Source organism: Tachyglossus aculeatus, chromosome 23, assembly GCF_015852505.1.
Source record: "Tachyglossus aculeatus isolate mTacAcu1 chromosome 23, mTacAcu1.pri, whole genome shotgun sequence".
Lineage (NCBI taxonomy): Eukaryota > Metazoa > Chordata > Mammalia > Monotremata > Tachyglossidae > Tachyglossus > Tachyglossus aculeatus.
In genome coordinates this window covers 27,511,832-27,536,657 of record NC_052088.1, presented here as the reverse complement: position 1 = coordinate 27,536,657, position 24,826 = coordinate 27,511,832, and the positions used below count along the sequence as shown (strand labels likewise).

General features: G+C 43.2%; 1 protein-coding gene across 5 annotated transcripts in view; it reads left to right on the top strand.

Moving 5' to 3' along the window:
- The window catches only part of MCTP1 (multiple C2 and transmembrane domain containing 1), a 369,964-nt gene that overhangs the window by 86,468 nt on the left and 258,670 nt on the right, over positions 1–24,826 (top strand). The window lies entirely within an intron of this gene.

The window sequence follows — 24,826 nt, the reverse complement described above, 5'->3', positions numbered from 1 at the left end:
CGTAAGTGCTGTGGGGCTGGGAGGGGGGATGCACAAAGGGAACAAGTCAGGATGACAGGATAATGGAAGAGGAGAGGGATGCTTAGTCAGAGAAGGTCTCTTGGAGGAGATGTGCCCTCAATAAGGCTTTAAATTGAGGGGAGAGTAATTAGCCCAGTGGCCCTCACACTCCGTTATCTCTGTCGGTCATATTGCATGCCAAGAATAGAGGCTGACAGGAGTAAAGCCCTTTGCTAAGTGCATGCAGTAATTTTCTGAACTAACACCCATTTTTGGCCAACTTGATTAACATAGTGTCTAAGATTTGCTGTAGTGCTGGAGACCTGCAAGTTGTTGCCAAGGTAACTGCTGCAATCTTTGCCATCACTTGCCATCTATTGATTGAATTTGAATTGATTGAGAGCCAGTTGAATGCACATCACTATACTGAGCACCTGGAGAGTACTATGGCGTTAGCAGACCCTATCTCTTATAATCTATAGCTTGTATAATTTAGCAGGTGTACTGAAACTGAAATACATTACCGACATGGGAATGAAGAGCTTAAAGATATGTGTATATAAGTATTTTAGAGCTGGGAGGCCAAGTGCTTAGATGACATGGAAATACTGAAATGGCAATGGGAGGGGCAGAGGGTGAGAAGATGAATAATCAGGGAAGACCTCCTGGTGGTGATATGATTTGAGAAGGGCATTGAAGGTGGGGAGAGCTGTGGTCTGTTGTCTGTGATGGGGTGGGAGTTCCAGGCAGGAAGAAATAAAGAGCAAGAGGTTGGCAGTGGGGAGGATGAGAATCATCATCATCATCAATTGTATTTATTGACCACTTACTGTGTGCAGAGCACTGTACTAAGCACTTGGGAAGTACAAGTTGGCAACATATAGAGACAGTCCCTACCCAACAGTGGGCTCACAGTCTAAAAGGGGGAGACAGAGAACAAAACCAAACATACTAACAAAATAAAATAAATAGATATGTACAAGTAAAATAAATAGAGTAATAAATATGTACAAACATATATACATATATACAGGTGCTGTGGGGAAGGGAAGGAGGTAAGATGGGGGGATGGAGGGGGGGGCGAGGGGGAGAGGAAGGAAGGGGCTCAGTCTGGGAAGGCCTCCTGGAGGAGGTGAGCTCTCAGTAGGGCCTTGAAGGGAGGAAGAGAGCTAGCTTGGCGGATGGGCAGAGGGAGGGCATTCCAGGCCCGGGGGATGATGTGGGCTGGGGGTCGATGGCGGGACAGGTGAGAACGAGGTACGGTGAGGAGATTAGCAGCAGAAGAGGAGAGGGTGCGGGCTGGGCTGTAGAAGGAGAGAAGGGAGGTGAGGTAGGAGGGGGCGAGGTGATGGACAGCCTTGAAGCCCAGGGTGAGGAGTTCCTGCCTGATGTGCAGATTGATTGGTAGCCACTGGAGATTTTTGAGGAGGGGAGTAATATGCCCAGAGCATTTCTGGACAAAGATAATCTGGGCAGCAGCATGAAGTATGGGGCAGCAGCATGAGAATGAGACTCAGTTAGCAGGTTGTACAAGTACACGTCTTAGTGGCCCACTTGGCAGGGTGGGAGGGAGAAAGTATGTTAGGAGTGGAGTCAGTGACCCAAGGGAAGCATACATTAGGGATCAGTGGCTCCTGAGCAGGGCAGCCTACCAGCTCTCTGCTGACATCTTCATAGATTGCTGTAACCGAGGCTAGGGTTTCGGCAGCTGCTGCCCATTTCACTGGCTGTGCCAATTGGAAGGAGACCTCCAGATTCAGGCCAGGCCAGTCATGGAGGCAGGGGGAGGGACTGGCTGTCTGGTGGTAGGTTATGTTCCAGGAGCCAGAGAAACACAACCCCTCTCGTGCTCCTGGGTGGAATGGCTGCCGACTCCATCTGCTGCCTCTGCTTCTGCTCTGCTGTGGCCTGGGTCTATCCGGGATCCTTGCCAATAGGCAGAGCAGATGCTTTACATATGTTTCAAACAAGGTCACATGACTCATTTCACACAACTGTTGGCAGGCAGTTCTGGAGTTGGCAGAGGTTAGAATCAGTTTTTTTTTTTGCCTCTCCTCCTGTAAAATCATGCTTCCTACTCATCATCTGTAGGCTGACAATCAGTAGGGTGTCTTTGAACTGTTTCCTGGTAGGTTTTGGGGGGAATCTGATGGTGATGTTGTGGGGGAGTCAGTCAGTGGTATTTGAGTACTTACTGTGTGCCTTTGGAAGCGTACAGTAGAGTAGCTAGACATGATTTCTGATCTCAAGGACCGTACAGTCCAGCGGGGGAGACAATAAATTACCAACAGGGGAAGCAACAGGTATAAGGAGATGCTCAGAAGGGCTCCTCTGATGCCAACCTGTACACTGTACCTCTGTGCTGCTGTCCCCATACCCATGTCCTACATCTGGCTTGGAACACCTTCCCTCTTCATCTGACAGGCGATCTCTAGTCTCACCTTCAAAGCCTTATTAATTTATTCATTCAATCATATTTATTGAGCACTTAGTGTGCAGAGCACTGTACTAAGCGCTTGGGAAGTACAAAGGCACACCTCCTCCAAGAGGCCTTTCCCTACTAACTCCTCATATTCTCTTCTCCCACTCCCTTATGCATCACTGTTGTGCTTGATTTACACCCTTTATAATAATAATAATAATATTAATAATGATGGCATTTGTTAAGTGCTTACTATCTGCCAAGCACTGTTCTAAGCACTGGGAGGATACAAGGTGATCAGATTGTCCCACGCTGGGCTAAGAGTCTTAATTCCCATTTTACAGATGAGAGAACTGAAGCACAGAGGAGTTGTGACTTGCCCAAGGTCACACAGCAGAAAAGGGGCGGAGTCAGCATTAGAACTCACGACCTCTGACTCCCAAGCCCAGGCTCTTGCCACTGAGCCACGCTACTTCTCCCTCAGCCCTACCACACTAATGCATATATCTGTTATTTATTTATATCCATTTCTGTCTTCCACCCCGGACTGTAATCTCATAATGGGCTTACGTTATGGAATGTGTCTACCGACTCTGTTACGTTGTACTGTCCCAAACAGTACAGTGCTGTGCATATGATAAGCACCCTATAAATGGATTGGGGTGGGGTGAGCATCGGTGTGTTATGGGGGTAAGGACTTCAGTGCGAGCGGGGGGGCCCCTTCAAAGCCCTACTGAGAGCTCACCTCCTCCAGGAGGCCTTCCCACACTGAGCCCCTTCCTTCCTCTCCCCCTCCCCATCCCTCCAGCCTTACCTCCTTCCCCTCCCCACAGCACCTGTATATATGTGTGTGTGTGTATGTGTGTGTGTGTATGTATGTGTATATGTACATGCATTTATATGCATGTAAGTGTGTATATGTATATGTACATGCATGTATATGTATGTATATATGTGTATATGTATGTATATATACACATGTATATATGTGTATGCACGTACATATACACATGTATGTATGCATATATGTGTGTATATCTGTATGTATACACACGTGCATATATATATGTACACACGTATATGTGCATATATATTTTTTTGTACAGATTTATTGCTCTTTATTTTATTTGTACATATTTATTCTATTTTATTTTGTTAGTATGTTTGGTTTTGTTCTCTGTCTTCCCCTTTTAGACTGTGAGCCCACTGTTGGGTAGGGACTGTCTCTATATGTTGCCAATTTGTACTTCCCAAGCGCTTAGTACAGTGCTCTGCACATAGTAAGTGCTCAATAAATACGATTGATGATGATGATGATGATTGAATGAATGAATATGTGTATATATATCTATGTGTATATATATATATATATATTTCTACAGATTTATTACTCTATTTTATTTGTACATATTTATTCTATTTATTTCATTTTGTTAATATGTTTTGTTTTGTTGTCTGTCTCCCCCTTCTAGACTGTGAGCCCACTGTTGGGTAGGGACCGTCTCTCATCATCATCATCATCAGTCGTATTTATTGAACGCTTACTGTGTGCAGAGCACTGTACTAAGCGCTTGGAAAGTACAAGTTGGCAACATACAGAGACAGTCCCTACCCAACAGTGGGCTCACAGTCTAAAAGGGGGAGACAGAGAACAAAACCAAACATACTAACAAAATAAAATAAGTAGAATAGATATGTACAAGTAAAATAGAGTAACAAATATGTACAAACATATATACATATATACAGGTGCTGTGGGGAAGGGAAGGAGGTAAGATGTGGGGGGTTGGAGAGGGGGACGAGGGGGAGAGGAAGGAAGGGGCTCAGTCTGGGAAGGCCTCCTGGAGGAGGTGAGCTCTCAGTAGGGCCTTGAAGGGAGGAAGAGAGCTAGCTTGGCGGATGGGCAGAGGGAGGGCATTCCAGGGATGATGTGGGCTGGGGGTCGATGGCGGGACAGGCGAGAACGAGGTACGGTGAGGAGATTAGCAGCAGAGGAGCGGAGGGTGCTGGGTGGGCTGGAGAAGGAGAGAAGGGAGGTGAGGTAGGAGGGGGCGAGGTGATGGACAGCCTTGAAGCCCAGGGTGAGGAGTTTCTACCTGTTGCACAGATTGGTAGCCACTGGAGATTTTTGAGGAGGGGAGTAATATGCCCAGAGCGTTTCTGGACAAAGAACCCGGGCAGCAGCATGAAGTATGGATTGAAGTGGGGAGAGACACGAGGATGGGAGATCAGAGAGAAGGCTGATGCAGTAGTCCAGACGGGATAGGATGAGAGCTTGAATGAGAAGGGTAGCGGTGTGGATGGAGAGGAAAGGGTAGATCTTGGCAATGTTGTGGAGCTGAGACCGGCAGGTTTTGGTGACGGCTTGGATGTGGGGGTGAACGAGAGAGTGGAGTCGAGGATGACACCAAGGTTGCGGGCTTGTGAGACGGGAAGGATGGTAGTGCCGTCAACGGAGATGGGAAAGTCAGGGAGAGGGCAGGGTTTGAGAGGGAAGACAAGGAGTTCAGTCTTGGACATGTCTCTATAAGTTGCTGACTTGTACTCCCCAAACGCTTAGTACAGTGCACTGCACACAGTAAGTGCTCAATAAATACGATTGAATGAATGAATGAGGAAGGGAGGGAAAAAGGTCAGGGGTGAGAAATCAGTCTTGGACAGTCTATACGTTGCTGACTTGTACTCTCCAAACGCTTAGTACAGTGCTCTGCACACAGTAAGTGCTCAATAAATACGATTGAATGAATGAATGAGGAAGGGAGGGAAAAAGGTCAGGGGTGAGAAATCAGTCAGGGAGACTTTCTGGAGAAGATGAGATTTTAGTAGGGCTTTGGAGATGGGGAGAATGTAAACGGGGAGGGAGGGTGTGACCAAGGGGTCAAAATTGAAAGAAGGAAGAGAGAGAATAGGATGGTGTCAGAGGAGTGAAGTTGAGTGTGTGGGAGAGGGGTGAGGCACAACTGATTGAATGCCTTAAAAGCCAGTGATTAGGAATTTTTGTTGGGTGTGGAGATGGAGGGCAGTCATTGGAGGCTTTTGAGGAGAGGGGAGATGTGAACAGAAAATTATTCTAGAAAATTGGAATAAAGGAGCACTGCCTCTTAAGGTTAGTGGGAAATGACTGAGGCTTCCGCCCATAAATTTACAAAAGGAGTATTCCCATTCTGTGTAGAACTCTGTTTTCTAGCATTGCAGGCCTGGGATTCTGTGCAGTGCAAGTGTATTTCCTGGGCATTAAGTTCTCAGGTACAGGAAGAAACTGAAAATAGGTGAGCTTTCTTTACATTTTCCAATAAGGAATTTCAAGTTTCTTATGAGTAAGAGTTCATGGGTTTTTAATCAGCGTTTAATTTCTTGAGCTGGAGAAGCAAAGAATTGCCAAGTGACGAGAACTTTAGGAAAATACTCCAGAGAGTATAAGTGATTAGCCAATTGCTGTGGGATGGAAATTGACTACATTAAGGAAAGGGAGAGTAATGCTTTGTGACTAATCCTATGAGAATTACCGAAAGGAATTGCTTTTACTGAGATTGGGGGAAAAATTTAAATTGATTTCAAACCTAACCTAAAAACTTTTTTTTCAATTGTCCTCTGAATTAAACTGGCTTAGACTTGTGCTAAATGTACAGTTCAACCAGTCCCATTTCACTAGTTGACACCCGGTTAAGATTTTTATTTAAAAAAAATACTTAAAATAGGATTAGTTATTCTGAGAGGCTGGCATTTCCCATCAATGTTACAGGCAGGGAACACGTCTTCTAATACTGTTGTACTCTCCCAAGCGCTTTGTACATCACTCAGCACATAGTAAGCACTCAATGAATACCACTGATTGACTTCAGATACAAACTATAACAGGATTCTTATTGCCAGTTTTTTCAGTGGGCAGGGGCAAGGGTTACAAACATCTTCTTTGCTGTTGACTTGTGACCTTTTCTCTCGATTTGAGTTTGACCAGACTTTCATTCCTATTAAGTCCGTAGTTAGTATTTACAGGTAACTTTGTGGCCCAAACCATGTGTCAGGGTGAACTCTTCGCATGGTATCTGGGTGGGGGAATCCCTTGTCCTCAGCCACCCAGGAACGCCAGGTAATTGCTCTCCCCCACTTCAAAGCCTTATTGAAGACATTTCTCCTTCAAGAAGCCTTCCCTAAGCCCTCCTCAACTCTTCTCCCACTCCCTTCTGTGTTGCCCTGACTTGCTCCCTTCAATCATCCTCCCTCCTAGCCCCACAGCACAAATGTACATATCTGTAACCTATTTATGTATATTAATGTCTGTCTCCCCTTCTAAACTGTGAGCAGAGGGAATGTGTCTGCTGTACTGTAGTCTCCCAAATGCTTAGTATAGTGCTTTGCTCACAGCAAGTGCTCAATAAATACGATTGAATGAGAGCATAAGCAGCATGGCTTCATGGCTAGGACACAGGCCTGGGAGTATGAAGGACCTGGGTTCTAATACTGTCTCAGCCACTTGTCTGCTATGTGATCTTGGGCAAGTCATTCTCTGTGCCTATGCTCTTTCCACTAGGACATGCTCCTTCTCATATAGTATGTGCCTGGTGTTGGGAAATTTTTAATTAAAAAAGCCGTCTTGATAGAGGTACATATGATTGTATGTAAATCTAAAATGAAATTGGGAAAAGCAAGGTTTTTTACATCTGGTAAAGCAATGTCTAGATAGTGGATGTTTTAACGGCTGTAGGTTTTGGGGGCTTATTGTATTCTATACAAGAAAAAGGAAATAGTGAAAATTCAAGCAATTCAGGGTTGTGAGGAGAGCCATAAGAGACATGAAACTGAGGAATTAAGAATAGGTTTGCACTTACATAACAGCAATTATTCTTTTAAGTGCAGTAGCTGCTCTTGATAATGCTTCTAAGGTAAAGTGAACTGCTAATTCGTGGACCCACATATAGTTGTGCTTAGTTTGGTAGTACCTCCTCAGCAAGACAATTCTCTGTGTTAGTGGTGGATAAACCAGATAAGGTTGAATAAGACTAGGACAGACTATTTTCTGATCTAAGACTAACCGGACTTCTCTACCTCTTGGTGAAACCATTCTCAATAGAGCAGATGACCTCAGGATAAATTGTCCTGAGCAGCAGAATGAATCATCAGATGCCAAATCATTTTTTAAAAGCCCCTTCAAGCAGGCAATTTTTGTGACAGCCAATGAAAAGACTTGCCAAAAGGCACGTTCATTTAATTTAAACATTAGCATTTGTAAAATATATTCATTAAATCCTGAAGTGGCAGTCGTCTTGATACAAAAGAAATCAAATGTCACACATCTAAATGGAGCTTAGGGATATATTAGGGAAGGTTGAAATGCCACACAAAAGACATGATTGCTACTCTGTGGATACATATAAATCAATCTAGGAAGCGCTTAGGTATATCAGAAAGTTTGGGTTTGGTTTTTTTTAAAGGATACTGTCCTGATTTGTATTCTGAGTGGGTCAAAGGTGGACCTGGAGAATGAATTTAACGTGAAGTAGCAGTGATTTTAAGTAACTTCAACAAGAAAAGGGTAAAATGGATGTTGCTTGAATTGCTCATCTCCTAACAGGAAAAGAGATGAAGTTACTGTAAAGGTGGGTAATTATTATTTTTTTTATTTTTTATTTTTTTAAAGGTGCTTCTCAGGATTTGTGTTTATTGTGTGCAGAGCCTTATATTAAGTGCTTGGGAGAGTTGGTCCCTGACTGTACATGTGTGCATGGTCCCTGACTGTAAACTCGTCGTGGGCAGGGAGTGTTTGTTATATTGTTATATTGTACTTTCCCAAGTTCTTAGTACAGTGTTCTGAACACAGTAAGCACTCAATAAATACAACTGACTAGTACAATGCAAGCACTTAGTACAGTGCTCTGTGCACAGTAAGCGCTCAATAAATACAATTGAATGAATGTTCAGCGCACAGTAAGTACTCAAATGCCACTGATGATGATAGCCCACAATGAAAAACAGAGCTAGAACATATCTTATTTATGAAGTATTGTATTTAAGTAGCACAGTGATTATATCTGTGGGTGATATATGGGTAGTATGGGTAACTGACTTTTTTGGTGTGCTTTTTCTTTTATCTTTGAAATGTAAATGAATAATTGAATGCAGAAGAAAGAGTGAAGCCAGCAAAGTAGGCCCAGGAGAATGGAAGTGTGTATAACCTCAGGCAGCAATCAGAGGAGGCAATTCTCTGAAGTAATCTGATGTGCACTTATAGTTTACCTGTAATGTTTTCATTGAATCATTTTCTTGATGCATCAGAAATGTTCCTGCACTCTTGGGACACAAATGAAATAACTTTAAGTAGAAATAAGATATTTAGGTTGCATGATTAAACTGGCCCCTGTGTGGGATGGGAGCTCTCAAAGATGCACCTGAAAGTTTAGTTTTTAACATGAGCAATTAGATTTGGCATCAGTACTACTGTGGGATAGAATTTATAGCTCATAGTCCCACTCTGATTGAGCCCCTATCTTTGTGGTTCGTGCATATGATTGATGCAAACCTGCTGGAAAATACTGGTGCAAATTATAGGTTTAAGGGCCATTAATCCTTTCTGATCTCCCATACTCCTGTCTCTCCCCGCTTCAGTCTATACTTCACTCTGCTGCCCAGATTATCCTTCTACAGAAATGCTCTAGGCATGTCACTTTTCTCTTCAAAAATCTCCAGTGGTTGCCTGTCAACCTTCGAATCAAGCAAAAACTCGTCACTCTCGGCTTCAAGGCTGTCCATCACCTCGCCCCCCTCCTACCTCACCTCCCTTCTCTCCTTCTCCAGCCCAGCCCGCACCCTCCGCTCCTCTGCCGCTAACCTCCTCACTGTGCCTCGTTCTCGCCCATCCCACTGTCGATCCCTGGTCCACGTCCTACCTCTGGCCTGGAATGCCCTCCCTCCACACATCCGCCAAGCTAGCTCTCTTCTTTCCTTCAAAGCCCTACTGAGAGCTCACCTCCTCCAAGAGGCCTTCCCAGACTGAGCCCTGGTCCCCCCCGCCTTTTCCTCTGCTCCTCCTCCTCTCTCCATCGCCCCCACTCCCTCCTTCTGCCCTACCCCCTTTCCCTCTCTACAGCACTTGTGTATTTTTTACTCTATTTTATTAATGATGTGTATATATATCTATAATTCTGTTTATCTATTTTGATGGTATTGACAACTGTCTACTTGTTTTGTTGTCTGTCCCCCCCTTTTTGACTGTGAGCCTGTTGTTGGGTAGGGACTGTCCCTGTTGCCGAATTATACTTTCAAGTGCTTAGTACAGTGCCTTGCACACAGTAAGCCCTCAATAAATACAACTGAATTGAAATAATAGTCTGGCTTATTGGTGGAAAAAAATGTGCACTGGGACAAATTAAGGCCCCCCCACCCAGTAACACCACTTTCTTGCCATCAGAACTACAAAAGGGAATTGAGTTGAAGGAACTAACTGAATAATACTCTTCCAAATGATCACTACCATGCTCTGCCCAGTAAGCATTTTATACCTATGAATTATTGCATCTTGGGCAATATTTCTTGTGGTATTTAAGTATTTACCATGTGCCAGACACTGAACTAAGTGCTGGGGTAGATATAAGCTTATCGGGTTGGACACAGTCCATGTCCCACATGGGGATCACAGCTTTAATCCCAATTTGCAGATGAGATGACTGAGGCACAGAGGCATGAAGTGACTTCCAAAGTCATGCAGCAGGCATTGATAATAATTATGGTATTTGTTAAGTACTTACTATGTGCCAAGCACTGTTCTAAGCGCTGGAGTAGATACAAGGTAATTAGGTTGTATACAGTCCCTGTCTCTCATGGGGCTCACAGTCTCAATCCCCATGTTGCAGATGAGGTAACTGAGGCCCAGAGAAGTGAAGTGACTTGCTCAAGTTCACACAGCAGACAAATGGCAGAACCAGGATTAGGGAATCCTTGAGTCATCCTTAGGGAATCATGACCTCTGATTCCCAAGCCCGTGTTCTTGCCACTAATCCATGCTGCTTAGCTGGGAATAGAGCCCATTTCCTTTTGACTCCTAGACCTGTGCTCTGTCCAGCAAGCAACACTCCTTTGACTTCATAAAGATAAGAAATGTATGATTTCACAACTTGCAACATATTTTCCTCCCTTGCTTCCTGTGTCTCCCCACTCTAGTCCGTACTCCGTTCTGCTGCCTGAATCATTTTCCTTCAAAAACGTTCCGACCATGTTTCCCCACTCCTGAAGAAACTCCAATGGTTGCCCATCCACCTCTGCATCAAACAAAAACTCCTCACCATTGTCTTTAAAGACCTTAATCACCTTGCCCCCTCCTACCCCACCTTACTACCCTTCTACTACAACCCAGCCCACAAACTTTATTCCTCTAACACTAACCTTCTCACTGTACCTCGATCTCATCTATCTCACCGCCGATGTCTCGCCCAAATTCCACCTCTGGTGTGGAACACCCTCCCTCCTCATATCAGACAGATAATTGCTCTCCCGCACTTAAAGCCTTATTGAAGGCATATCTCCTCTGAGAAGCCTTCCCTGAGGAAGCCCTCCTCTCCTCCTTCTCCCACGCCCTTCTGTCCCACTCTTACTTGCTCCTTCATTCATCCTCCTTCCCATCCCACAGCACGTATATATAAATCTATATATATTTGTAATTTACTTATCTACTTATCTTAATGTCTGTCTCCCTCTGGACTGTGAGCTTGTTGCGAGGAGGAATGTGTCTGTTGTAATATTGTAATCTCCCAAGCGCTTAGTACAGGCTTTGCACACAGTAAGTGCTCAATAAATACGATTGAATGAATGAGACCTCGTCAGTCTTATAAAAATGGCATCATTCCACATATGTAATGAGAAGCTTTACCTCGTAGTTTTCTGGAAATGTTTACTAAATGTTCTAGCAAAAAACAATGTGTAGGAAACACGACCAAGTGCCAGGAGGAAGGACAGCTGATTCAGAAATGGTTCCTGGCCCTTAGTCGTAATGCAGTGGAGGGAAAGAGTATTAAATTCAATTTTGAAAAAATGACAAAAAACTCAACCCTTTAATCTGAGTAGAAGATAATGACCTTTTTCACATTTAAATTTAGAAGGGTGACATGAATGACTTGGGGATGACATGCTAAATTTGTTTAGGGTTGAGTAAAATAAGTAACTTCAGCATTCATCTTCTAGACAATAAAGCTCCTTGTGGGCAGGGAATGTGACCATTTATTGTTACACTGTACTCTCCCAAACAGTATGGTACTTAGCGTACAGTAAGTGCTCAATAAATATGATTGAATGAATGAATTCTCTCTGGGAAGTGTTGGTTTCCGAAGCCCAACCCAAAGTTCTTGGAAAGGTCTGAGGGACCTCAAAAGCTAGTCTTGGGTTCAGTCCCATGTCACAGAGCCTTGTGTTGTAATATGAAGGAGACAGAGCTCTGAAACACTCCAAAATGCACCAGGGTTTCAGCTCCTCTCTTGATTATTTGATAGAATTTGATAGTACCTCATAGTAGGCAAGCAGGTTATACATTTTTTCCAAGTGTTTTTTTTTAAACTAATTTGTGGGTAAATATTGGATTTTAAAAAATGGTTTAGATTTCAGAAACTTCGGATTTTATTGTAGCTGTGTTACAGCATGTGCTTAAGAAGGTATTTCTTTAGAAATGAGTTTCTGTAATTTGCAAATGGCTGTATAAATGCTTTGTATCATAGCAAACCTTTAGACATAGCTTGGCCTTGGGAGTCAGGATTCTTGGGGTGGTGGTGGTGGTAGTAATAGTAGTAGCAGCAGCGGCTCATTGTGGGTAAGGAATGTGTCTACGAATTCTCTTGTAGGGTACTCTCCCAAGCGCTTAGCGGTCTACTCATAAGTGTTCAATAAATTCCATTGACCAATATTCGTAGTAGCATCAAATGCTTACTGCATGCAGAACACTATACTAAGTGTTGGGAGGGAAAATTTACAGATGGGAATAGACATGGACCTTGTCCTTTGAGAGGCTCACAATCTGTGAATATAGGTGAGGTGTAGGGGTCTAGGGACAAACATCAGGAACAATGAAACAAAATTAAGATAGCTTAAAGGACAAGGACAAATACCATACACAGAGTAAAAGCTAATCAGTTAAGGAGCTCTGGCTAGAGGAGCACAGTTTCAGGTACCTTGTTGAGTCCAAGGCATACACATAACCACATCAATGGCTACCATAGCCACAAGTTCTGGCTCCACCACTTGCCTTCTGTGACCTTGTCCACCTGAAATTCATTCTTATCGGTTTCAATTCGGCCTTCTCCACGGTCAACAATACTTTTTTCCTAATTTACTCCCACAGCCACTGCCCTCACCATCTCTTCTAGACACTTAGCTCCCTCTTCAAACCTCCTGTCCTCCAACCCCCATCACCATCTTTGACCTAATGACCTGGCCATATCCAGGCCCGTGCTTTACCCGCTACACCATGCTGCTTCAATCAATCAATCATATTTATTGAGCGCTTACTGTGTGCAGAGCACTGTACTAAGCGCTTGGGATGTACAAGTTTTCAACATATAGAGACAGTCCCTACCCAACAGCGGGCTCACAGTCTAGAAGGGGGAGACAGACAACAAAACCTATACACCAAATAAAATAAATAGAATAAATATGTACAAGTAAAATAAATAGAGTAATAAATATGTAGAAACATATATACAGGTGCTGTGGGTAGGGGAAGGAGGTAAGGTGGGGGGGGAAGAGAAGTGACTTGCCCAAGGTCACACAGCAGACAAGTGGCGGAGCCAGGATTAGAACTCATGACCTTCTGACTCCCAGGCCCGTGCTTTACCTGCTACACCATGCTGCTTCAATCAATCAATCAATCATATTTATTGAGCGCTTACTGTGTGCGGAGCACTGTACTAAGCGCTTGGGAAGTACAAGTTGGCAACATATAGAGACGGTCCCTACCCAACAGCGGGTCACAGTCTAGAAGGGGGAGACAGACAACAAAATATATACACCAAATAAAATAAATAGAATAAATATGTACAAGTAAAATAGAGTAATAAATATGTACAAACATATATACAGGTGCTGTGGGGAGGAGAAGGAGGTAAGGTGGGGGGAAGAGAAGTGACTTGCCCAAGGTCACACAGTAGACAAGTGGCGGAGCCAGGAATAGAACTCATGACCTTCTGACTCCCAGGCCCCTGCATTACCCACTACACCATGTTGCTTCAATCAATCAGTCAATTACCCGCTACACCATGCTGCTTCAATCAATCAATCAATCATATTTATTGAGCGCTTACTGTGTGCAGAGCACTGTACTAAGCGCTTGGGAAGTACAAGTTGGCAACATATAGAGACAGTCCCTACCTAACAGCGGGCTCACAGCCTAGAAGGGGGAGACAGACAACAAAACGTATACACCTAATAAAATAAATAGAATAAATACGTACAACTAAAATAAATAGAGTAATAAATATGTACAAACATATATACAGGTGCTGTGGGGAGGGAAAGGAGGTAAAGTGGGGGGAAGAGAAGTGACTTGCCCAAGGTCACACAGCAGACAAGTGGCGGAGCCTGGATTATAACTCATGACCTTCTGACTCCCAGGCCCGTGCTTTACCTGCTACACCATGCTGCTTCAATCAATCAATCAATCAATCGTTTTTATTGAGCGCTTACTGTGTGCAGAGCACTGTACTAAGCGCTTGGGAAGTACAAGTTGGCAACACATCGAGACAGTCCCTACCCAACAGCGGATCACAGTCTAGAAGGGGGAGACAGACAACAAAACATATACACCAAATAAAATAAATAGAATAAATATGTACAAGTAAAATAGAGTAATAAATATGTACAAACATATATACAGGTGCTGTGGGGAGGGGAACGGGGTAAGATGGGGGGATGAGAAGTGACTTGCCCAAGGTCACACAGCAGACAAGTGGTGGAGCCAGGACTAGAACTCATGACCTTCTGACTCCCAGGCCCGTGCTTTACCCGCTACACCATGCTGCTTCAATCAGTCAATCAATTACCCGCTACACCATGCTGCTTCAATCAATCAATCAATCCTATTTATTGTGCTTACTGTGTGCAGAGTCAGAAGGTCATGAGTTCTAATCCTGACTCCGCCACTTGTCTGCTGTGTGACCTTGGGCAAGTCACTTCTCTTCCCCCCCCACCTTACCTCTTTCTCCTCCCCACAGCACCTGTATATATGTTTGTACATATTTATTAAGCTATTTATTTTACTTGTACATATTTATTCTATTTATTTTATTTGGTGTATATGTTTTGTTGTCTGTCTCCCCCTTCTAGACTGGGAGCCTGCTGTTGGGAAGGGACTGTATCTATATGTTGCCAACTTGTACTTCCCAAGCGCTTAGTACAGTGCTCTGCACACAGTAAGCGCTCAATAAATACGATTGATTGATCGATTGATTGATGTATCCACTGTCCTAAACAAAACCTTCCCTTGACCCCACAGTTCCTTCCAGTCATCACTCCACCTCCCTCCTACAGTTTCACTCCAAATTTCTTGAGAGTTGTTTACACCCATTGTCTCCACTTCCTATCTTCCAATTCTCTCCTAGATTCCCTCCAATCTGGCATCTGACCCCTTCACTCCCCAGAAACAGCCCTCTAAATTTACCAATGACCTCGCCAAATCTGATGGCCACTACTTCATCCTAATCCTCGACTCCCAGCTGCCTTCTCCTTCGAACTTTATTCAACCTTGGATTCACTGACACTGTCCTCTCTTGGTTCTTCTCCGAGCTCTAACACCTACTTTGTGTCTTTTGCTTGTGATAGTGGGAGTTTCTCAAGGCTCAGTTGTAGGACCCCTGCTATTCTCCATCTCCACCCACTCCCTTGGAGAACTCATTTGCTCCCTTGACCATCTCTGTGCCATTGTTTCCCAAATCTCCATCTCCAGCCCTAACCTCTCCTTCCCTGCAATCTCACATGTCCTCCTGCTTTGGACATACCTATCTGGATGCCTTGCGACACCTCAAATTAAACATGTCCAAAATTGAATTCCTTATCTTCCCACCCACACCCTGTCCTCCCCATACCTTTCCCATCACTGTAGACAACACCACTACGCTCCCTGTTCATTCAGTCATACTTAGCGCTTACTGTATGCGGAGCACTGTGTAAGCCTGTAGCCTTGGTGTTGTCCTTAACTCATCTCTTATTCAATTCAGTCATATTTATTGAGTGCTTACTGTGTGCAGAACACTGTACTAAGTGCTTGGAAAGCAAAATTCAGCAATAGAGACAATCTCTGCCCCACACCAAGCTTACATATTCAATCTGTCACCAAATCCTGTCAGTTCTACCTTCACAACATTGCTAAAATCGACTCTTTCCTCTCCAACCCAACTGGTACCATGCTGAACCAAGTACTTATCCTATCCTATTTTGCCTTAACTACTGCTTCTGCCTCCTCGCTGACCTCTTGTCTCTCCTCACTCCGATACACATTTCACTCTGCTTTCATGGGTCATTTAACAAAAACTTTCAGCCCACATCTCCCTACTCCTCAAGAACCTCCAATGGCTGCCCATCCAGCTCCACATCGAACAGAAACTCTTTACCATTAGCTTTAAAGCACTGCCAGCCTTATCCTACCTCACTTCACTGATCTCCTCCTACAGCTTCGCCCGCACACTCTTCCTCTAGTGCCAGTTTACTGACTGTGCTCCGATCTCTTCTATGTCACCGCCAACTCCTTTCCCTTGTTCTCCCCTTGGCTTGGAACTCCCTCCCCCTCCATATAGGCCAGACCACCACTCTCTTCACCTTCAAAACACTATTAAGGTCACATCTCCTCCAAGAGGCCTTTCCTAATTAAGCCCTCTTTTCCCTGGCTTGTTCTCCCTTCTGTGTCATCTCTGCACTTGGATCTGTGAACTTTGGATATTTGAAATTTACCTCATCCTCTATCCCTCAGCACTTATGTCCATATATCTAAATTATATTTTATAAATCATTTGTTCATATTAATGGTTGTCCCCCTCAAGACCGTATGCTAGTTATGAGCAGGGAATGGGTATACTTATTCTGTTGTATTGTTCTCTTCCAAGCACTTAATACATTGCTTTGAGCGCAGTTAGTGCTCAGTGAATGCCAGTGATTGATTCTGTGTGACCTTGGGAAATTACTTAACTTCCCTGTGCCTCAGTTTCTTCATCTGTAAAATGGATATCTAATATATCTTCTTCCTTTCCCCTTAAACTGCAAGCCTTTTGCAGGAAAGTAACTGGGTCCAATCTAATTACCCTATACCTTTGGCAAGCACTGTGCTAAGTGCTGAGTAGAGTAAGTGCTTGACAAATACTACCATTATTAACAGTATTACCTATTCAGCCATGTTTACACTGCTAAATTTAGGGCAGCAGACTCCAGCTTCAAACAGAAACTTTATAAAAGCTAAATCTTTGGAACAGAAGAATGAATAGACTAATACTAGCAATGGAAAAACAAATGACAAACTGATTCTAAGGCTAATTCAAATACGTAATGAGAAAAGCTGGATTGGATGAAGATGAATGAGGAGTAAAGACTGGAGGAAGGATTACAAACAACCTTCGTTATGCTGATGATACTATCCTACTAGCAGAAAATGAAGAAGTTTTGAAGGGTTTATTCTTAAAAGTTCAGGAGCAGAGCAAAAAGATGGGCCTGCATTTGAACGTCAAGAAAACAAAGATCATGTCAACTGGAAGTTTTTAAACATATTGGCTGGAGAGAAGATTGAAATAGTTGACAATTTTTCTCTCCCGGAATCAATAATAATAAAGGAACTAGTACTCAAGAAATATGGTTAAGATTAATGTTAGAAAGGTTTGCTGTGAAGAGCCTGGAAATAATCAAAAAACATACTGATGTAAGAATTGCCACAAAAATACAAATTGTAAATTCTATGGTGTTTCCAGTGGCAATATATGGATCCAAAAGCAATGGTGGAAAAAACAGGGTAGAAAGAACTTGGATTCTTTTGAAATGTGGTGTTCTAGAAGGCTTCTGTGAATACCATGGACTGCCTGATAAACAAACAAATGAATTTTAGAGCAAATTAAACCAAGGTGGTCTTTAGAAGACCAAATGACTTGATTTAGATTACCATATTTTGAATACATCATCAGGAGGACTAATTCTGGAGAAGGTACTAATGCTAGGAGAAGTTCAGGGAAAATGTGAAAGAGGTAGACCAACAGCTAGATCGATAGAAACCATATCAATGACAGAAGAACCGTTATCAAGATTAGATTATGGCAGAAGATAGGACTCTCTGGAGAAAATATATCCATTGACTCTCCATGAATTGGAAATGACACGATGGCATTTGATACTAATGATAGGGCAAGTTTACAAAGAAATTTTAGATTCTCCACAGAGGGGAGAAAGCAAATCCTTCAAGAAAATTGAAATTGATGTATGGAAAAATAACTATAACTCCATCCTTTTTAGAGATCTGACCACTTATTATACAAATGTGCTAAATTGAGTAGCCAAACTTGGTAAATGCTTTGAGGTCTTTTCAAGTTGAACTCAATTTTGGAAAAATTGAGGGAAGACTGGGTTAAATTAAACTCCTAAATGTCCATAGCCTATGAAGGAGCAATCAGTGATATGAATTGAGCACTTACTGTGTGCAGAGTACTGTACTAAGCACTTAGAGTATGGAGTAATATTAGGTAAGGCACTTCACCACTCTGTTCTCTCTTCTGTGAATTGGGAATAAAATGCCTGTGTCTATTCTAATTACCTTGTATCTGCCCCAGTTCATAGCACAATGCTTGCTACATAGTAAGCACTTAGTATTTATTCATATATTATGTAGTGATTATTGTAAATGTGAAATAAGCTCCTTATGGGCAGGGAATGTATATGCCAATGTTGTTGTATTCTCACAAGTGCTTAGTACAGTGCACCACATATAGTAAGCACTCAATAAATACTAAAATTAATTGGTCAACTTAAATGACAATAGTAGCACAGTGAATGCTCACATTGTGGAAGAACCTGGGGATTATTCCATTATTCTTCGAGAAGCTTTACAAAAGCAGATCATTGGAATCAGGCCCACAACCTCTACTCAAGTATAGCTGTCTGTAAGCTTGCAGTGCTTTGATAAATGTTATAGTGACTCTGAGTTGATAAATTCCTTAGAAAAAAAAGGAAAGCACTTTAAAATGCACCTCACAGCTCTTTCTTAGTGGTGACAAGGATCAGACATTACCTTTGTGGAGTTGTTTTGCAGCTTTTGGATTTTACATGTTGCAGGGTTAGGGATCTGACTTGCTTTTGGAACGGATTCCTTGTGGGATCAATCTGGAAGGTTGCAGACTGGAATGTGCAGCCGACAAAGCTTCAAATTACCATGGAAAAAAGTGATTAAGGTTTGAAACTCTCTTCAGCCTCTTTTCCTCACCTCTAAAGCAGTTTTTCACTTACATGTAGGTGTGGTTCTGCCTTAAATTTTCAGTAATGAGATGAAAATTGGCTTTTCTGTGCGTGCACTAGAAGCATTATGCAATAGAAACTTTCACTTCGTAATTAAAATCTAACCAGTTAAAATCACAATTCTCTCACATTTACTTCAGATTACCATGGTATTCATTCAGTAAGCTTTGTAAAGCTATTTGCATTCTTCTGTGGAATTCTAATTTATGAAGGGAATGATTTGGATGCTATTATGTTGTGCTAAATATTTGTTTTTAGTAGTTTAATGCTATTGTGACCACACAGTGGTAAATGAATGAACCCTTAAACCCATGTGTGCAGGGTTTATATAATTTTTTTTCTTTTTTGCAGACATCATTTCTACCTTAAGTCACATCAAATACTTTTCTCCTAGAGGGCTGAATGGAATGTGAAAAGAGTAGAAGGGAGAAAAAGGGTGTGTGTATGTCATAGCAGATTGGAAACAAGTCGGCTGGCTTCTTCCAGAGCTGGCACTGACTTGTTTTATGGTATAAAGTACTTACTATGTGCCAGACACTGTTCTAAAACCTGGGGTAGATACAAGCTAATTAGGTTGGGCACAGCCCATGTCCCATATGGGACTCACAGTCTTAATCTCCATTTTACAGATGAGGTAACTGAGGCCCAGGGAAGTGAAGTGACTTGCCAAGGTCACATGTCAGATAAATGGCAGAACCCAGGTCCTTCTGAGTCCCAGGCCTGTGCTTTATCCACTAAGCCATGCTGTTTCCACACTGGAACTTTGAACAAACTCTCTGGGCCCCCGCTGTCATTTGAAAACTTGGTACCTGTTTCTGGAGTTTCTTGTTCCACTACAGTTACCGTGTGATATCATAAAGCAACCTGCCAAGTTCATTTTTTTCTCCAAGAATCTGATGGTTAGTCTTAGAGGTTTGGAATTTTTGTCCTGTATTTACTAGCTGTTTTGCAGCATCTGAAGTTATGCTCAAATAAAAAATTAATAAATTGAGAAAATAAAGATTCTGTCATGGAACACCAGGATTTCAAGTTAAATGTTCACAAAGGATAGCGCTCATTGTTCATGAATTGGGCAGTGTGGGTCAGTGGTAAAAGCATTGGGCTGGGAATCCAGAGACCAAAGGGTCGAGTTTCAGCTCTGCCACTGGCCTGCTGTGTAACCTAGGGCAAGTCACTTAACCTCTCTGGGCCTTAGTTTCTTCCTTATTTGGAGATAAGGCTCCTGTTCTCCCTACTTTTTCAGCTGGTGAACCCCAGGTGAGACAGAGACTATGTCCAAACTGATTATCTAGGGTCTATCCCGGAGCTTAGAAGACTAGTAAAGATATTTAAGTGATTGCAATTTGGTTTGACATCTATCCTGGAGATAGTTGTGTCCTCTAGAGAGGACTTCCCTCTTCGAAACAATCACAGAGGCCTTAGTCTCTGCCTTCCAAAGCCTGCCCAGGTGTGTAAGTGACCAGATGATAATCCTTGCCAACCTTGATAGCAAAAATGCTTTGTGACATCAAAGCCCCAAAATGACAAATGAAAAATGAAAGGATAAAAAAATGCTATGAGGCTCAGTATAAACTCATACATCTATCCAGCTGAAGATCATGGGCGATTTCTTGGTGTAAGTGTGTAATGAAATCTAAACTTGGGAGAAGGTAATCAGATCCCATGGAACAGAAAAGCTAATTAGCAAAGATCTACTTCTGCTCAAGAAATGTGCCAAACAGCTCAGCTCTGCCAGTTGCTTCTCTGTGCCTCAGTTTTCTCATCTTATAAAATGGAGATTCAATACCTGGTCTCCCTCTTACTTAGACTATGAGCCCCATGTAGGACAAGGGACTGTGTCCAGTCTGATTTATTTGTACCTACCCCAGCATGTAGAACTGTGCTTGACACATAGTAAGTGCTTAAGTACCATTTAAAAAAAAAAAAAAAACACTTTCTTCTCCTTTCCAATTAAAGGCGTAACTCATGCACCAGAGGATCAAAATAGTAGTTTATCATAGTGCAAGTTGCTGAAGCAAGCGCTCAATAAATACGATTGAATGAATGAAATGTCTGTTTAGCTATATGGAGATCAGGTGGGAATCTTGTCTTACATAGCACAGAATCAGGGTTAGTGGCATAATGGAAAGAGTACAGGACAGGGAATCAGGAGACTGGAAGTCAGGAGATCCGAGTTCTAATCCTGGCTCTACCACTTGCCTGTTGGGGGCCTGTGGGCAAATAACTTCATTTCTCTGAGACTCCATTTTCTCCCTCAAATGGGGATGAAATAGCAGATCATCTTCTTAGACAGAGTCTTGTTGGGCTGTATTTGATCTGATTGTATTGTATTGACACTGCCACTAAGCATAATGTTTGGCACATAGTAAGTGCTTAATAAATACCAAATAATGATATTTATTGAGCACTTACTAAGTCCTTAGGAAAGTACAGCAGAGTTGGTAGACTTGATCCTGGTCAACAATAGTACTATTATCATTATTATTAATAATAAAAATGTTATAGGGGAGACGATGTGTTGGGTCCTTTCCTATAGTAGTAATAATAATAATTGTGGTATTTAAGCGCTTACTGTGTGCCATGAACTGTACTAAGCACTGGAGTAGATACAAAGAAATTGGGTTGGACACTGTCCCTGTTGCACATAGGGCTCAGTCTTGATCCCTATTTTACAGATGAGGTAACTGAGGCACAGAGAAGTGAAGTGACTTGTCCAAGGTCACACAGCAGATAAGTGGCAGAGTTGGTATTAGAACCCAGGTCCTTCTAACTCCCAGGCCCATGCTGTAACCACTAGGCCACTCTGCTTCCTCTCTGTGTCAACACTGAGTGTGCTAAGTGGAATCAAAACACCATGATTAACTGACTTAGCCCCAGTTAGCCCAAATTTTCAATTGTTAAGATTTATATTTGAAGTAACATCAGATGTTTCCCTTCCACCACGTGCTGAATTAATAATAATGATGGTATTGATTAAGTACTTACTATATACCAAACGCAGTTCTAAGCATTGGGGTAGATACAAGGTAATCAGGTTGTCCCACATGGGGCTCACAGTCTTCATCCCCATTTTACAGATGATGTAACTGAGGCATAGAGAAGTTAAGTAGTTTGCCCAAGGTCACACAGCAGACAGGTGGCAGAGCCAGGATTAGAAACCACATCCTCTGAGTCCCAAGCCCGTAAGCCACGCTGCCTCACTTGACACAGAAAATTTGAGGTTTATTTGTTCTCTTCATAATACAGAACTTTATGTTCAAACGAGTTGATCATTTTGAAAAGACCAGGATGAATTTCCTCACGGAAATGTTGCCGCTGGGCTATGCACATTTGAACAGCTGAAATGAAAATTCATTTTTCTTATTGTTTTGACTGTGCCTGGCTTTATATTGTAGACTTCCTCAGATTCCTCCCATCAAGTCGGTGACTCATTGGCCTTTGGCGGCTTCTCCCCTGTGGTGCCCCATTTCATGCTCTTGGTCGAGCAACAGCCTTGGGAAGGAAAACCTCTCATCCCACCGCACTACCACTGTCTAAGCTTTTGTTCTCTGAACTTCTGTTAGTAAAATCTCCCCTTTGGGGTGCAGACATGTTTGTGCAACACAGATTGCAGAAGAGGTGAAACCTGAACCAAAAGTTCATTCATTCAATTATTTATTGAGTGCTTACTGAGTGCAAGCACTGTATTAAGCTCTTGGGAGAGAACAATTCAATAGAAGGTGTATTGTGCTGAAAATCTGTCTTCATTCAGTTAAGCAGCGTGACTCAGTGGAAAGAGCATGGGCTTTGGAGTCAGGTCATGGGTTCAAATCCTGGCTCCACCACTTGTCAGCTGTGTGACTTTGGGCAAGTCACTTCACTTCTCTGTGCCTCAGTTACCTCATAAGTAAAATGGGAATTAAGATTGTGAGCCCCACATGGGACAACCTGATCACCTTGTATTTCCCCAGCACTTAGAACAGTGCTTTTCACATAGTAAGCGCTTAACAAATACCATCATTATTATATTTAGTGAACATTTACTATATGCAGAGTACTGTGCTTAGTGCTTGGGAGAGTACAGTACAACCATAAACAGCCCATTCCCTGCCCACGGTGAGCATACAGTCTAGAGGTGGGGAGACAGACATCAATAAAATAAATTACAGATATGTACGTAAGTGCTGTACGGCCTGGGGGGGGGGGGGGATTTAAAAAAAAGGATCAAGGCTGGGTGACACAGAAGAGAGTGGGAGAAGAAGAAAGAGGGGGGCTTAGGGAAGGTCTCTTGGAGGGGATGTGCCTTCAGTAAGGCATTGAAGTGGGGGAGAGTAATTGTCTATTTAATTTGAGGAAGGAGACATTCTAGGCCAGAGGCAGGTTGTGGGCTAGGGGGTTGGTGATGAGATAGATGAGATCAAGGCACAGTGAGAAGGTTAGCATTATAGGAGCAAAGTGTGTGAGCTGAGTTGTAGTAGGAGAGTAGTGAGGTGATGTAGGAGGGGCAAGGTGATTGAGTGCTTTAAACCCAATGCTTGGAAGTTTTTGTTTGATGTGGAGGTGGATAGGAAACCACTAGAGTTTCTTGAGGAGTGGGAAAAAAACATGTCCTGAACATCTTTATAGAAAAATGATCTGGGCAGCAGAGTGAAGTATAGACTGGAGTGATGGGGGACAGGAGGTTGGAAGCTCAGCAAGGAGGCTGATGCCGTACTCCAGGTGGGATAGGATGAGTAATTTTATTAACATGGTAGCAGATTGGATGGAGAGGAAAGGGTGGATTTTAGGGTTGTTGTGAAAGTGGGACCGGCAGGATTTAGTGATGGATTGAATGTGTGAGTTGAATAAGAGAGAAGAGTCAAGGATAATGCCATGGTCACGGGCTTGTGAGACAGGAAGGAAGGTGATGTCATCTACAGTGATGGAAAGTCATGGGGAGGACAGGCTTTGGGTGGGAAGATAAAAAGTTCTGTTTTGGACATGTTAAGTTTGAGGAGATAGGAGGACATCCGCCCACTCACCAACTTGGTCACACCCTCGACCTCATCATCTCCTATCACTGCACTATCTCCACCCTCACCAATTCTGAAATCCCTCTCTCTGATCATAACCTTCTCACACACACTCCTCTCCCCTGTAAAATCTACCTCACAAAGACCTCCACTCTCTCAACCCCATCCATCTTTCTCAGCGCATCACACCCCACCTCGCCTCCCCCTCCTCTCTACCCAATCTTGATGACCAGATTACTGCTCTCAACTCCACCCTCTCCACTCAACTTAATTCGCTCTCTCCCCTTTCCCTTGGCCACTCTCGTACCACTAACCCACAGCTTTGGATCACTCCCACTGTCCACCTCCTTCGCTCTTATGCGTGAGCTGCTGAATGCTGCTGGCAAAAGTCTAAACACCAAGCCAACCTCGTTCACTTCAAGTTTATCCTTTCCTGCCTTAACTCTGCCCTCTCCTCTGCCAGGCAAAACTATTTCTCCTCCCTTATTGACACCCATGCCTCTCATCCCCGTCAGCTCTTCCATACATTTAACTCCCTTCTCCGGCCTCCTGTTCCTCCCCCTCCTCCATCCCTCACCCCCAACGATCTGGCCTCCTACTTCACTAGTAAAATTAACTCCATAAGGTCTGAGCTCCCCAAAGTCAACCCTCCCCCTTCTCCATCCCCCCCGCTCTCAACCCTCTCTGCTACTCTCCCATCCTTCCCAGCAGTATCTTCAGATGAGATCTCCTCCCTCCTCTCATGTGCTACTCCATCCACCTGTGCTTCAGACCCCATTCCCTCTCATTTTATGAAATCTCTCACCCCTTCTCTCCTCCTCTCCCTAACTTCCATCTTCAGCCATCTTCACTCTCCACTGGTTCCTTCCCCTCTGCCTTCAGACATGCCCACATCTCCCCCATCCTAAAAAAAAAAAAACCCTCTCTTGACCCCACCTCCCCTTCTAGTTATTGCCCTATC